The sequence below is a fragment of the Pecten maximus genome, chromosome 12 (genome assembly GCF_902652985.1).
Source record: "Pecten maximus chromosome 12, xPecMax1.1, whole genome shotgun sequence".
In the NCBI taxonomy this organism is placed as follows: Eukaryota; Metazoa; Mollusca; class Bivalvia; order Pectinida; family Pectinidae; genus Pecten; species Pecten maximus.
The window spans coordinates 3,491,181-3,507,935 of NC_047026.1; the positions used below are offsets into that span (position 1 = coordinate 3,491,181).

Sequence of the window (16,755 nt, forward strand, 5' to 3'; positions counted from 1 at the left end):
ACTTGTGACGAAACACTTGTTCACTCGGTGGCACCGAAATATGGCAAGTAGACAAAATGGTAGCACATAAAACGATAATTTGAAAATAACAGGTGCAAGGTGTCCCAGAATTCCGTGTTTCCGTGGATATGACCGCATTAATCCGAATATCCGGAAAGGCTTCTTTTCACGTAGTATCTCTAGCCCGGATTATTCCTAATCCCACCCTGACCCGAAACGAAATTCTCGAGCAAATCAATTTAAGCATAATTTCACTTTAAGATATCATATCAAATCTACACCTTAAGTTAAAAAATCAGACTTATATAACATCAACAATTACTTCAATATCTTGATAAATGGCGATAGAAGTGTATTTTATATATCATATTTAGAAGATCGGTTTATCAATGCATTATCCGTCGTTCTATCCAACAATCCTGGTGTTCAGTATCTATATATATTCATATACACGCCAGTTATTTTGTATTAAACCAAGCCACTTATGATATACGGCCATTTTGAAGTAACCTCATTCTGAGCTAACATAACTTGCTATTGTATTTATCTTATCTAGTTTATATAAAGCCTGATAAAATGTCCCCACATGCCCAGAGTCACTCCATATTATCGACAAGCTTACGAATTCTTTATCTTCACAATGTCCGCCATGCCGCTCTGTTGATGAGCAGATTTACCTTATTCCCAGCAGTCCTGGCATGTTCCTGTCACGTGATTCAGTTTACTCTTTCAAGGGACTTTTATCAATTCTGTTGTTCGGACAAGCACCATCTAAGACTTAAATGCAAAATTATCTTACCGAATATTGTGTTTGAAAGTAGAAATCTAATATGCAAGGGATTTTTCAACGACTGATTCAAATTCCTACCTATTTTAGTCTACCCGGAGTTAGACTGTGTAATTGATGTTATTTATAGGGGTGGCCTGAGAACGATATCGTATATTTAGCAATGTTTATTCAACAGTCCAGGCGAGACTGTTTATTTAAACAAAAAATGAACTTCGGACACACCTGTTGGATTCGCTGACCACAAAGTGTATGCATACAAGTGAAACCAAAGTTGTAACAAAGTAAAATCGATGGATTTACATGTGATAATTGTGAAAAAACTTCACGAGAAACGGACTGTCTTTAAACTTCAGGTATAGTCCTAAATTCCTGGTGTGACAAGATGTTGGATTAAAGTCAGGCTGATTGATTTGCGACTGGGGTGAAGCATTTGACTGGACGACCCTGAATTCTGATTACAGGTGAGTTATGTGTTTGTACACCTGTCTTGTATATTTATCGGAAAAATCGATAAACTTCTACTATTCTTTATTTGCTATTAAATACATTTACGTTTTTCTCCTTAAGGAAACATGTGGTTTATACAAAGTATATGTTTGTTCGGGCTAATCACCCAGACTTAAGGATGTTCCCGGTAAGCCTGCTGGATTTCGACATTTCCTTAACATCCTAGTCGAGCACAAGACGAGTCCTACAAGGACAAACTAGCTATATAGCCTCATTCATTAGTGTCTGCGTAAACTGCTTAAATTGTATCTACTACCAAATTGATATATGAAGGTGTGTCTTTCCTACAAATCCTTCGTCGATGAATTAAGCATTCCCCCATCATATGAGCATGTGGTACTTTCGATTTTCAGAATATATGAGGGTTTTTTTTAATTTTTTTTTTTTTTTTTATTATTTTATATCCCCGAAGTAACATTTGGTAATTTAACAAGTAGGTCCTTGAACCACTGTAAGATAATGCAGTATAACGTATAGCTGATCGCATAGCAGTCATAACATTATGAACGCAATACGGGTGACAAATCATCATCATGACGTCTAAATAGACGTACGTCATTCTATTTTTCTGACATCCGTATTGCATTCATAGTGACAATGAATACAACCTGGCAACCGTTCAACATTAAATGAACCCATAACATAATCCAAAAACAATTATACTTACGAGGGTTCGAGTTGGTCACATATGTTTCTCCTGCACAATTGTCTACTTTAATCTTTGATTGTTAATGGTCAGATCATACGTACTCGCCTCGTCTGGCAATACTTCCATATATAAACAAGGTCAGTTACTCCATGGGCCCAGTTAAACGTTAAATTTCGGGGGAAGTTGAGATTGTCGAAAAATCGCTGAAGATATGTCGTTGGAAGTGGTTTAAATCGACAGGTAGATATTTTTTCTTTAATGTGGTACATGATTTTGTATCTGTTTTACCGTAGAACTGTCGCTAGACTTCGTGAAACATCGGAGAATGGTCAGGTTTCAAAATCCTTTCCGGCGAATACCACGCAGAGTCGCTAGTAGGTAGCTTAAAAAGGTGTTAACACTTCAGCTTCGCAATGGTGAAACTTAGGTAAAAAACGAACACATCTACACACTAATGCATATCTATAAGGATTCTGTGTCAAACTCCGCCATTTTTTTAATCTGCATAACATATTTTGTAATCTCAACGCTGATGAGTTGATTGAAATTAACGAGCAAGTGTCTTCTTTATCCGACGTGATATTATCTCTGTTGATATCTATCTAATCGTGACGTCTCACCTCACAGTTACCATGACGCTCCCCTCGATACGTGACGTCATGAGAACCCTGGACTGTTTCTGTACCGTATTGGCCTTCTCGCGATGGCGGTCTGAGCCATATGAACCCTGTCTAGTTACCATGGGGACTTCTTTGACCTCTAAGTTATATGAGTCTTGCTGGTTACCATGACGACGTCCTTGACCTCCGAGTCATATGAACCCCGTCTAGTTGCCATAGCTATTGCATTGACCTCTTAGTCATATAAATCATGTCTGGTTACCTCTCATAACCTCTAATTCACATGAACCATATCGGGTACCCATGGTTACGCACTTTCTTCATTAGTCAGATGAACCTGTATGGATAAAATGACGAATCACTTGTCAACTGACCCCATGCCACATGAGATCTCTTTGTGTTTCCGCTTGGGGAACCCATGACCTTTTGGTTACTATTTTGACCCTCTACCAGTTAAGCTAAGACAAATTCTCTTGATTCTATAAATTCATGATTTGTCCTGAATCCTTATATTTTTCCACTGAGCCTCCCATGACGCAAATCATGCCGTGACGTGATGTGTACATATGATATCAAAACCATAATCCTTGAAAACTCCAAAATAAAACGGAATACAACATGGACCGCAAACTGAGCGTTTTAAGTCTATCTAATGATAATATCGCTTTATCAAAGCATCATAGCCGTCTGAAAGTGATTCACACATAAAAACCAATCACCGAAAGCCGGAAAAGAAACAAAACCTAATGGTATTATGATATAATTATCCTCATTAAGATACTGTAGATAAGTTATTAAATGTATATATCTATTTTCGCGTTTATATAAACATACACGATCCTCGGCGTGTTATCATGCCACGTCTGGGGTACCGCTGACCCCTTCCTCCCTGTATTCTGTCAGTATGAGAACCAGGCACGGTTTGGTAAACAAAGCACATTGACAGACTGACACATTTATAAGTACTCTACGACAAATGTAAACATCGGCCATAAATAATCTTACTCGATTCAGGAAACGCCAGCTTGCCAGAGCACGTGACCTTCGCGCCGGAAGTTATCTATAGCTACAAACCTCGGTGAATCAAAAACAAAACGAAACTGCTCTGATTGGTGGTTTATTACAATATACGTTGACACCTAAACACAGTTTATATTCTATTTCCCCTCAAGTGGGTGCGACAGACGCTAAATGAGTTCGGTATTTAGAGATTATTTCTGGGGATTCCGGAATGAATCCAGTAACACTTGTTGCTTGTGTGGCGCCATATTTTATTTACACGTGATTCAGTGCCATATGGATGAACTTAGAACCCGTACGTAAAGCTGTACGGTTAATTAGTTCATTTATGACATTTCCAGATTCAAATACAAAATAAAATATCAAATATGAAAAAAGGTGCGTTCGATTTACGTTGCATGGCACCGGCTAATCGCTTCGCGTCTGTAGTATCACGAACTTCCGGTTTTAAACGTTGGCTCGGCCACTTCCGTGATATATGTCTGGCGGAGAAAATGAAGAAGGGGAACGCAAAGGGGGAACTTATACCAGCTCTTAAGTCGCGTGATTTCCATGGAGTCACTCAACGCTTGTTTAGAGTCTCAATATAGCATGTTTCTTACGATATATCTCCGATGGAAAGTGGGGAGTTGCTTTATGACAATTGCTACATCTCTATCATAGATTATTAAAAAAAAATGAGCTACAAGCAAGCAGAAGGCGAATAAAAAAAAGACTTTTTGAAATGTAAGAAATTGATCGAGTTAAAGACACATAATTAATATGTCGTATACGTTTTTTTCTACGATTTTATCAGTACTACATTTTATTTTGATAAAGAATAATTGAACTTAATTTTAATAAATATTGTCGTTTTCAACAAACTTATCACATGGGTTACACTTTATTGTACAGAACTGTTGAATTGAAGTGAAATATATACATAAAACAATCTTGAAGTGAAGACAATTTTATCTTCCCGCGAGGATGGAGCCAGCTCGAAACAGGCAGTATGTCTTTGCCACCAAATATATTTTTTCTCGTCCTCTTTATGAGAAACTGTTTGTCTTTCGTGACAATAACTCACGTTCGTTCGGTCTCTGTAGTAGTTTGTACGTGAATTGTCAATTGACTTTTTTCTTCAATGCTGAATCCCGGTGCTCTAACATCGTGTGAGGTGAAAATCGGCTAGTGCACGTGCCCATTTCTCAGTCTGACCTAGCACCGTCTCTGTGATGTATCTTCGTAATAGCAAAGCACCCAAAGGAAATGTTGGATTTAGTCTGCCGAAATCTTAGTTGATGACAAACCATGACTTACCTGCATCAGTAAGTTCCCAAGATGTCAGACAGTCTTCAAAGCCAGTTTGTTGTAGCATACTTCTTGAACGTTTATCTTTTTTCCGACTTGACAGCCTCAGTGGCAGTGGTGGAACCATTCAACCGTCCGTCCATCCGTCCGAACCCACTACGATATTCATGTACTTGTGGGGTAAAATAACGATTAATTCCGTGCAAATATCTTCGTCGCCTATAGGAAATGAAAGTTAATGTAATTCTGTGTTTTCCCAATAATTCATCATTAAATCTCACTGCGCATGTACCCCACAAGTTTACGGACAAAACACTGCACCCCATAACTCAATCTTGTCTATGTCCGTCGGTCTGTCCGTCTCTTCGTGCATCACATTAATTGTCATTCGTCATTTGAAAACAAAAACTGTTTAAATATTTTGAACATTGACATTTTTTTTGTAAATAGCTCCATTTTAGGCAAAGCAGGGTCAACTTTTTATCATACGGTATAAATGCACGTGCATCTTAGACATTCTCTGGCTTGAACTGGGACAAACAATTATAATATTTGTAGATATGATTATATAACAATCCTGAATAGCTTTTGATGTCTGAAATATTAATCTGGATTAAAATCCGCTTAAGAGTTCAAAACAGGTATAGAATTCGAATAACAGGACGGAAATGAAGTTTGACATATTCTACCTTTTAACTTCAATGAGTATATTGTTCACCGGTATTGAATTGCAATTAACGGTAGCTTTTCTTATATATCCAGCAATTTAATTCGTGTCATATCTAGAGTTTTCATCTACTACAGATCACAGGTAAATCAGCGAAGCGTGAAATTGGTGAGGTGGCGCTGCGAGTAAAATACCAAGGGGAGGTAACCCAAAACCGGTTCTATTAAACATCAGATATAACGGGAACAGTATTGTTAGAGAGAACTGGTTTATAATACTGCTAAACTTAATCTAATATACCGGTATCACAAATAATTAGTTCAGGGATGTGCATTCCATTCTCTGACTAAGCCCTACTACACCTGTAAAGTTTACCTGTGGACTTTGCACCTGTACCAACTTTTTATCACACCTGAGCGTGAACTTCGTTTCAGTTTGAAACTTTATTAGAGTGACGTTAATGCTATTTGTTATGTATGTATGTAGGTATGTATATATGTATGCTTCATAGAACAAACGTTAAAGATGATGTTTAAGCTGATTATAATTCTGTATTAATATATTATCAGATATACATTTATATACATATATATTTATGGTTGGGCAAGGGAAACTCATAAGATTAAGGATACATGCGACCCTGCGGTACGGAGCATCTCCATGCACCACTAAACTATTGGGAATATAAATAATTTGTTATCATTAAATCGACAATTAATTTAAGCACACCGGTGAGCAACATAATTACGTAATGAATGTTAAAATGTCCAAGGGAGATTACTCTGTACAAGTTTAGGGTACATAAATTATAGTATGTGACCTCAGGTACTCTTTAATGTCACGAAGTCTGCCTTAATTAAGAATTAAAAAAAAAAAATGAAATGTACACCACATTCTCTCTAACGGAAATAGAAACATGCATACATTGTGTGATAATTAATTTCGTAACGAAATTCTGAAACAAATACGGTTGTAAATAATATTTTAACTCGTGCATCAAAATATCAGTTTTCATTTTTGACAGAATAGATTAATTCCCCGTCATTTCAAACCCTATCTGATTACAATCGACAAATTGATACGTCGTTACCCAACTTGAATATCCCCGGGGTAAATTCTTAAGTTTTTTTTTTCTGTAATGCCGTTGGCAATTGTATTGTTTTGAATTTGAAATGTCTACAATCAAGTGGGAACGTGTGACTTGATGGTAAAATGTTGTTATCGCAGGATTTTGATAAATTGGTCATAAAAAACTCATAAATAAAGTTCAAGAGATTGTGTAACACGTGTGAAATAACTCAGAAAATTAAACATATCAAATATATTGTGTCAAATTTCAAAATTCTGTTGTTCATATTATAAATCTTATATATATATAAAACATTTAAACTCACGTTTTTGACTTCTCAAAACATATATCGGCGCTCGTTCAAGTCGGTTTTATTTTCTGTCTTATATCTGATAGTTAAGCAATAGCAGTTAGTTTAAACATATTTTATTGCAAAAAGTTTACAAACAGGTTGGGTACAAGTTATTACAACTTATGTGATCAGTGGATCACCCTTTCCTTAATAATGCATCATGTACAAAATAAAGAAGAAGATGCAATTGGTATATTATACATAAATTTACATTATTATATCATTTTTTTGGAAGGAGAAAAAGAGAAAATAGTGGAATTAGGGTTGGAGAGGGAGAGAGAAAGGGATGAGGAGAAACAGAAGGGTGAGGAGAAAGGAAAGAAAAGAAGGGAAGAGAATAAATCAGTCTTTTTCAATAGCAGTTAACGGCCTTTTATAAGCGTATATTCGCTTCTTGGCCTCCTGTTTAAGGTCAATGAAATTAATTTCAGCGCATGCGCTCCTTGGTATTATCTCATTGTTTTATCATATCTTAACTTTATATTAATAATCTATACACTCAATGTACATATAATTGTTCCAATGGCAAAGTTTAAGCATACACCTTTGCCAAAACACAGAGACAAGAAATTGGGTACAATTTAAATGCAGATTTTCAAACCGCAACTCCAATATATACATCAAATTTACAAATATGGACAAAACTGGTTACACGTGTTAAAACAAATATCGCACTAATGAAACAAGGAAGTATTATGCAGTAAGCCTATGGACCCGAGATTTATCAGTGTTTGTGCATTTCGAAAACTATCTGTTTTGACTGATCTAGAATACCACAGAACAAAGCATAAGACTCTTGTCATACAATTACAACAGCGCAAAGTAACCCCAAATATTACTTAATAATAAAATACCAAGTATGATATACAAAACATCATTCAAAACTACTTATGACATGAAATGCGAGAATGTATGTTGACGACGATGATAGCGAAACTGACGACGGCGGCGGCGACGACGAGGAGGAGGTGGTGGTAGTAGTAGTGGTGGTGGTGGTGGTGGTGATGATGATGATGATGATGATGATGACGTCGTCGATTGATGATGATGACGGTTTATATTGAGTAATGACGTTTGTATATACTGTAATCAGAATATAATCTACTTCAAAAATAGATTGACAAAAAAATTACAACAATGTAGGTCATTTTGTAGCATTATTAATCATTCAAATTGGAATAAGGTATACAAAATATTGAATTATTAATTTCGTCTGTCAAGGAATTCCGAACTATGGCACGGACTACATAATCCTATTACTAAACCTTTCTGTCAGTCTTATGCATAATCTCGTCCAAAAACATGGGAGATTTTTTTCATTAATCATCTTAAATGTCCTTTGATATGCTGATTATCGGTCAGGTTTTCGTGAACAGATTTCAATTTTGACGTAGCTTTGTTCTGCCATCAGTCACTACAACAATAACCTTATTACAGAAAAAAATAATATTATCATCCCATTCAATCATGAACGATCACAGCGACCAACATTTCTTAAGCCGTAATCAAAATGTTTTCATTTGGAACAAAATAATCAACGGGGTGTCATGTCACGTGATAGGCTGACACAAGGTGTCATGCTGCGCCCGAGGTCCGCAAACGAAGTGTGACGTCACATCGGTCAGTTCTCTCAAATTACATGGATTGTCCGAAATCAACTGAATGCCTACAGGTCGGTTTCTATATCTCATTAACCGGCTTGTCCAGCTCATTGTCCGGTAAAATCTGAACAAACGAGAATCGTTGATTGGATCACGCGATAAGTGAACTATAAACAGAAAACCAACCGATACACGTAACCCGTTTCATTTAATGTGGTGATATCTGTGCAGAGAGGACGTTCGGGAGATAAAAAAAAGTTTACGGGTATATATACTTGTAAACAAACAAGACATTCATTTCTGGATTTCATACTTGCGATTCGGAAAGTTCATCGTCAAAATATTATTTACAAGGTAAGAATTTTCTCCTTTTTTCTCTCTCTCTCGTTGTTGCATTCTAAAGAACTTATTTACAGTTTGAAATTAATTAATACGTAACTGCAAGATATACCAATCCCGGGATTAGATAATTCTTATTTATGTATATGTCGTATAGATTTTAGTCAAACATTACCTGGATTCTATAAATATATTAATGTTACGAAAATGAATGAATTCCATCTATAAATGTACACATGTATTATATATACGTACATGCTGTATTTCAATATTTAAACTTTAAATAAATAGATTTATTCAAAGATGAAATGTGCATAAAAATTCTAAAATTAAATGAAATATGTATTTGATCTATAAAATAAAATAAATAATAAGCAAAGATATTGAAAATGGAAAGTTATCTTAAAATTTCAAAAGTATTCGTTTTTCAATAAAACATAGATGCAAATTATGGTAAGTTGGCTTTAAGTACATTTATCAATCTATAAGCGATTCTGAACATGTTTGTCTGTGACAAACTCAGAGGTGAGGGATTTACGGCCGATAATGACAATTTGTAATAATCTGACCACTGTTTCCGGTGTCACATTTAACCGTTGGCTAGACTGGCCCACAAAAGATCGACCGCGCGAGGACAGTTATCGCACCTAGTCAAAATGAATACCATGGCATTTAACACATAAAGTTGTGAATTTTGTGGTTGATTAAAGCCTTATTACACATACACATTACCGGGAAACATCGTCGTTAATTGACAGCTAATTATGCATATGCATGTTATGAATTGCGTCTTTACGCAAGTCGAACCTACAAGGAGCGTCACCTCTCAACTTTTAGAATTTGTACTGAGTAAAAGGTCAATCGAGCACGCCCAGAAAGGGATCATCCTATTATCTGAAACAACTGACGGGTACTGGTTTTCCGGCCATCGTTTATTTACCTAAGTTGAAATAATATTTAAATTTGTGATTTGATCAGAGCACGAATGTCAATCAGTTACCCTGCCAGGTGTTCACAGGTAAGACAGGTATGGCTACAGAGGTGAGCTTAGGCGGGAAAGCCGGAATCTTAGTTTATCAAAATATTTATTTTTCTATTTACTTTTGGATTTTATATTAGTTACACGAACTAGTATTTGATATCTACAAATACCTCTGCATGTAGCGACTCGAATTTTAGTGTCAAATGATATAGGTAGTAAAACAAAAAACCCTAGAGAGTTCACATAAAATAAGCATGAAATACAAACGAAAGCTTGGTTACTGTAGGGTGCGAGAGCTAGATAATTTGCACCCGAAATAACGTGACGTCATATCCGCTCTCAGATTTTAGTCGTGTTAATAAAGTTTCCGATCGATGAAACCCGAGTATATACCGTTAGTTGACCCTACACACATACCTAAAGTACTAAAATTGTTCATTTTGATAAGCTGGTCTAAAAATACTACACATATTAATTGTATTGTAGATAAATGACCTGGGTATCACACTAGCCTGTCACGTGCCTGCATGTAGGCCGAGGGTTTAAAGTCATCATGACACCTGTGCAAAATTTTATCATAGAGATACCCGTTAACATGTCAAAACAACAATTATATACATTCTGTTATAAATATGCGGGCAATAACTTCAGTAACAACTGCGACTGGTTACAAGCTCACAGTCTTTTAATTGTGACGTCATAACTCCATGTCGTTACATGCAATATGACGTCACCAAAGAAAGGACGACTTGAATGAGAATATACCCAGCATAAGGTGTGAGATAAATATAGAACCTAGCATTCTCTACATTTTACATCAAATTTATGAAGCTCGCCACGAGTTTAAACTTCATTTAACAGAGCAGGGAAAATCATATTTAAACTCGTTTCACAAATCTCATATGAAATTGAAATGCATACAAGATCTTCCCATTTTATCCCAAAACTTCCTCAATTTATACTGTGATCCATCGCATGTGTATGGTCTGATATGGAGGCGGGACTATGAGATGTGACAGAGTTAAATAATAATCTGTACCCCGACGTCAGAGCAGCGGAGTTGTTGACAGTGTTAAGTCAGTGTTGGTGTGACGAGTTTCGCATACTCCTGTGTCCAAGTTCCTATAGCTGTAGACAACCTAGTCTTGAAAAATCCTCAACAGGAGGCGCGAGTAAACCGCTTCCATTTTGTTCTCACTTAATGTTTAGTCCGTATTTCGTTGGCGGTCAATGTTTGCGTTCGGGATGAAATGTGGCCATGAAGTAACCTTATATTGGGCTAGCATTGACAAAGGATATTTGTTTATATACCAAGTCCTTCAACGTATTGACATTACGTTGTCCTAAATCAACTCCTATATATATTGTGTATTTACTTTAAAGAGACGTATTCTGTTACAATGCTTAATCACAAAACTAACCACGAAATGGCGGAGAAATATCCCGTTCTGCAGTAAATTAATACCTTTTCAAAGAAAACAGACCCGCAACATCCCTTAAGGAGACTTGATCAAATACAAAACGAAGGAGACACCGACTCTATCTAACATATACGTGATTTCATGTCATCCACAGGGAAATCGTTATCACCTACCTTTAATTCGACCCGAATTTCTCATTGAATTGATTAGCCTATAAAAATTCTAAAATTAAGGTATTTAAAAAAGGCAAGCTTTTTGTAAAACTATACCTGTCAAAGTGTTGTGTGACCTGACAGCAATACGCTAAGGCGTTCGGCAAACCTCGCTTGATACGCCTCTGTCATTATTTGCCGAACTGTTTACATTTATCAGCAGATGTAAACATGACTGAAGGGCCTGTAGATTTATGTGAACTCCTGATCGCCACAGCACTATTATCCCCTAATACCCACATCGGGTTGGACATTTAACTTGCGGCAAAGCCAACACCGTCTGAACACCAAATCACCCAATGATTATCAATGAGTCTTTACATCGTCGCGAATGGCACATAAATTTTCAGATAGCTCATAAATTTGGAGTGGGAATGGAATAGTAGTAAGCTTGTGGCACGCGAGTTCAGAGTTTACGAGCACCACCATGTAGGTTGTTTCTTGCAGGAGCTGCTGCTGTTCATAATGACGTCAACATCCGGGACTTCCGGGGAAAATACCCGGGTAAACCCCGTCAGGAGGGGTCGAACACAACCAATGGGTTTAAACGATATTCATAACCTGTGCTGCCTGTCCCCTACTTTATGACGACAATACATCAGAAATTGTCTGTCCGTCAACCAGAGTTACTTTATCGCAACTTCCAATAGAAATGCACAAGTAGGATCTTAATTGTAAATTAATGGAATATTTTGATTTGAATATAATTTACATACTCAAACACAAACACGTGTTATCTTTACTTTTTGAAATGAAGAAAAGCAACCACTCAAACTTGACAATAATATATCAACTGTCTGGAATTATTCACACGTATGTCGGATAATATATCTTATTACCATTTAGGTTTTTGGCCTTTGAGACGTTTGGTCTTTTCCCAAGAGAGCGAGCCTTTGTAAAAACTGGGAACCGTTTTGTCACGAGCCAAAACACCAGACTCCATAGATCATCGTCTAAGTGAGACACAGGGCTACAATTACGGTTAAAGAAAAGCCCTATATATTCTTTAAAATTGAATAATAGGGAACGAACAGGGTATTACCAAGACGTCTGAGTTAGCGAGATAGCCCGGGAAGACCTTCGGGGACGGGTCGGACCTGGTAGTATTAATTGGTCCGGTACTTTTCTAGGGGTAATTGGGGTAATAAACGAGCTCACTAGGAGTGTAATTTTCTGTCCCTGTCTGCCATTCGCGATGAAGTTTTTTACCGTGACATTCCTTGCAGATCCCCGCGTGTCTCGCGCAATTAAGAGGGTTTAAAAACATACGTAAAATAGTACAACGAAACATATACAACATACATATCATGTCATTATTTAGTTATTTTTTTATCATTGAAATCGGGGAAAGGGAGATAATTCAATGTCACAAAGGGAGATAATCGCTACTATGTCTGGGATCTTGTTTACCACTTGATAAACCAAAAGACAGACAGTATTCGCAGCCAGTTTTAAATATTCTTTGTATTTTACCTGAACCATATTGTTATGGCGGCCGTTATCTGAAAAAAAATTACACATAAAATTTAATTATTTCTCCGATAAACGGCAAACGCAAACGCCTGCAAGCTACATTGTCATTTTCAATAGCGAGAAAATTTGCATGAATGACAAGCAATGACGGGAGTTAGGCGTATATCATAAACGAAATCAGAATAACTAAATCTCATAAAACCTGTTCATTGAATAATTATAATAATTGTGTCATCCATTTTTCTTATCGCACATGTCATCGGCAATAATGGAAGAATACGGCAAAAATCTACCTCCTGCACACGCTTGACTTAGTGTGTGACATGACGTGATCAGGGTCATCGGAACCCTTTAATATGAACCATGTTTATACTTTCAGTATATATCCGCGATTTTTACGTAAGATTTGTAAATAGTTATGTTGGGTGTTTAGCTATGGTCCCGTTCACTCCGATAACTATGGCCTATACTAGCGTTTTATTATGCATATTATATTGAATTTATGCAGGATAAGTTGTTTGGCCCTTTCCCCAGTGGAAGCTTAAACTGACGTGCTGTGTGCGCTGACATTTCCCACCATTTTGAAATGGACAAATGTTTTGGTAAGAGCGGCTAATGGAACTGATTATCTGAAATAACAATTGACTAAATTCGCCTCAACTCGTATACATTAACAAATAACAATGCTATTTTATCCCCTGAATAATACAATTTTGCCTTTCCATGAGAGCGCCCAAAAGAGAGACCAAGCGATATAATCTTGATATGCCATACAGTCGTTCTATGGATGTATACCATATATCGGTTTTTGTGATATAGTAGTTCGCTAGTGTTGTTATCATTAAAAAGACGTTGATATATAGGTTTAATAAGAAGTTCTTTATTATAGTGTTGTGTATAAGTCATCAAGTCAACACTGTTATACACTATAATCACTATTTAAACAGATTTTTTATTTGAAAATACAACCAGTTGTTGAAATCCTTCAAATAGATGAAAAATAGGACCGCCGAGAAAATGTAGCATGCTCCCTTAAATAGCTTCCACTAAAAAAATAATTTCCATTTAATCGGTTATGTTTGCTGCAAAGAAAAGAGTCGCTAGTAAAATGCTGCAACAATAACACAATAATTTATTATTTAACGGTTCAAGTGTTTAACGGTAAAAGTAATATATTTATTTATTTTACGACTTTGTGTTGTCCCCTCGGGTGACAATGGGACTGACCCAATCTGCGGTACTGGGATAAACAGACGACTTCATTAATACGTCCTGTTAGAGGGGTAAGGCAGGTCGTTCGTGTAGTGCTCCGCTATTGCGCTCTGTGATTATTGCAAATTTTCCGCTTTTGACCACCAAGAGAGAGAGGGGAGTTCTATATAGCGGTGTGTGCTACGGTTATAGTAAGCAGTTAGCTTAGAGTTTTTATAGCGAATGGGCCTTACAATGAGATTTCTCTCATAGTGAAGTTACGGTGTGTAGAACAGATACACATGAGGACTCGTCGTGTGTCAGTGGACGATTTAACAGTGATGTTTTGTGATCTTAATATTTTATTATAGAGAGACTTTTATTGTAACGTAATTTATATGTTATGATATCAATTATCTCGGATTTGCTGTGAAATGACGAAGATTCGCGTTGTTGGATGTAGCCTAGTGTCGTGTGATATCGGATTTTAATGACAGCGTATTAGAGACGTTTTAGGACAGGCGTACTTGCTCGAGGTAATTACACATATTTATTTCAAAGACATATGACTTGTTAAATATTTAATAATACAATATATTTATTCATTAAATACTGTTATTACAACTGTGAATTGTCACATAATTTGAAACATTACGTGTGAAATGTTCTCGTGAAAAAAAGTTTTACTCAGTCAGACTTAATTGAATTTAATTGATAATTTTATAGATATTTTCTTAATTTAAAGATTAATGTTGATATAAAAATCGTGGCCTGTTTATTCTATAAAGCAGTTACAACAAATGATTACATAATACTTTGATAAATCACCAAAAACAATAAAAAGTACGAAGAATGATTAAATAAACAAATTCTACAATATTATTTATATTAATAAAACATATATACATCGTTGTCTATATATACTGTATATGTATGTATATTTTAAAGATATGTATTTCCTGATGACAAAAACAGCTCTGTTACTTTTTTACATTATTTGGGAGATCTTTGCGCAGTCTATAATTGTACAGTAACATTTTATTACGTACAAAACAGGGCAATCAATCTTAGGTTGACAGAAATACCTTTGATACAAAACTTTTACCTTTCTGACGTCACAGCCATTTAATTACCGCCGGGACGCTCTTCTTCAAAATAAAACGTCGTTTAGCAAAGAATTACAAGCTACAATAAGGGACATTTGGTTATCAGTGATATCAAACCCAATTATCGATTGTTTAGATTGAAATATTATAATTTTATAGGATGATATTGTTATTTTCCCCCCTTCTGGGCCTTTTTATAATTACTTTATGTAATCGATCAAATTGAAATACAAATAGGCAAAGTCGATTCGTCTTCTTATCGTTTAAACATTTCATGGCACAGGTGTTTCCGGTGAAAGACGTTAAAATTGTCCAACAATATCGGATTTAGCGATGATGAGTTAGTTTTTATTCAAATTAAATCAAAATGAAACAACATGAAGATTAATTTTGTGAGATTTGATGAATAAATTGCAATAATTTGCTGCAAACTGTCGACCGAAATATCATTCGTTAACAGTTTCGCAAGATGACTTTCAGAAGATATAATTTAGCGTGAATGGTCGTCTGCTATTTTCCATGCGAACCTCTGCATAGTCACGTACCAGCTTTATTCGTAGTCAGTAACGAGAGTGTTAAAACAAAGGTCAATTCTATAGATAAATATTAATCATTTGCATAAATAGGGCAACACAACGTTTGAACTTTTGACAGAATTCAGAAATTTTGTGAGAGGTAGAACAGGGGAACGCGCTGGCCCTGGTAAGACTGTGTCGACTTCTGGTCAGGTCAATGGGACGCGATTTTGAGGAAGGCCTTTGACCACAGAGAATAATCATTTGATCAGTTAATCTAACGCCCTTTTATCTACTATGTCCGACTTAATAGATTTTGATTACACCGCGCTCAATTTCTCCAGGCGAAATTATTTGATTCAGACCGACTTCGATAGTGGTAATTGTACGAGGAAACTGTCTCGCGATGAAAACTTTGACCCGGGGCAGACCTGTCAAGTATGCTAACTACGTGATATTTATAACTTACGTATCGATAATTTCATGCGTGAAAAGCTGGAAGGAATACATATACTGGTTTTGAAAGTGAAGTCATAATACAGATTTCGTTTTCTAAAATTATTTTCTGAATGGGAAAGGTTTTATAAATAAGAAATTATACCAGTTAAAACCCAAGTTTAAAGGTCAAGTGTTTCAGTAATCGTTGCACATGTGTAACTTATTTGTCTTTCCTATAAAGCAATCCTAAAGGAGTGTTTTCAATTAATGTTCCAACATGATTACGTCACAAATATTTTATGTTAAGGCTGTATGTACCATTTAATTGGATTAAAAAGGCTCAAGTCAATAGAATTATAGATGTTAAAAAATCAATACGGGACACAACATTGTCGCCTTTAATTGACTCGATTCCCACCATCTATATCCGGTGTGGGATAAAAAAAAAATATAATTGATATTTTAATTATTCAAGAGTCTTTTCAAATATTTGATTGAAATACTTAACGTGCA

The 16,755-nt window shown here is 36.0% G+C and overlaps 1 protein-coding gene across 3 annotated transcripts in view; it reads left to right on the top strand.

Annotated features, from left to right (window-relative positions):
- The first annotated feature begins 701 nt into the window (after positions 1 to 701).
- The window catches only part of LOC117339563 (fibroblast growth factor receptor-like 1), a 71,340-nt gene continuing 55,286 nt past the window's right edge, over positions 702 to 16,755 (top strand). The window contains exon 1 of one of the 3 annotated variants that reach the window (XM_033901243.1): positions 702 to 1,251. The gene's annotated coding sequence lies outside the window, so the exon portion shown is untranslated. Of the gene's footprint in view, positions 1,252 to 8,610; positions 8,920 to 14,290; positions 14,720 to 16,755 lie in introns of those variants that run through there. The other 2 variants (XM_033901244.1, XM_033901242.1) reach the window with 2 other exon arrangements.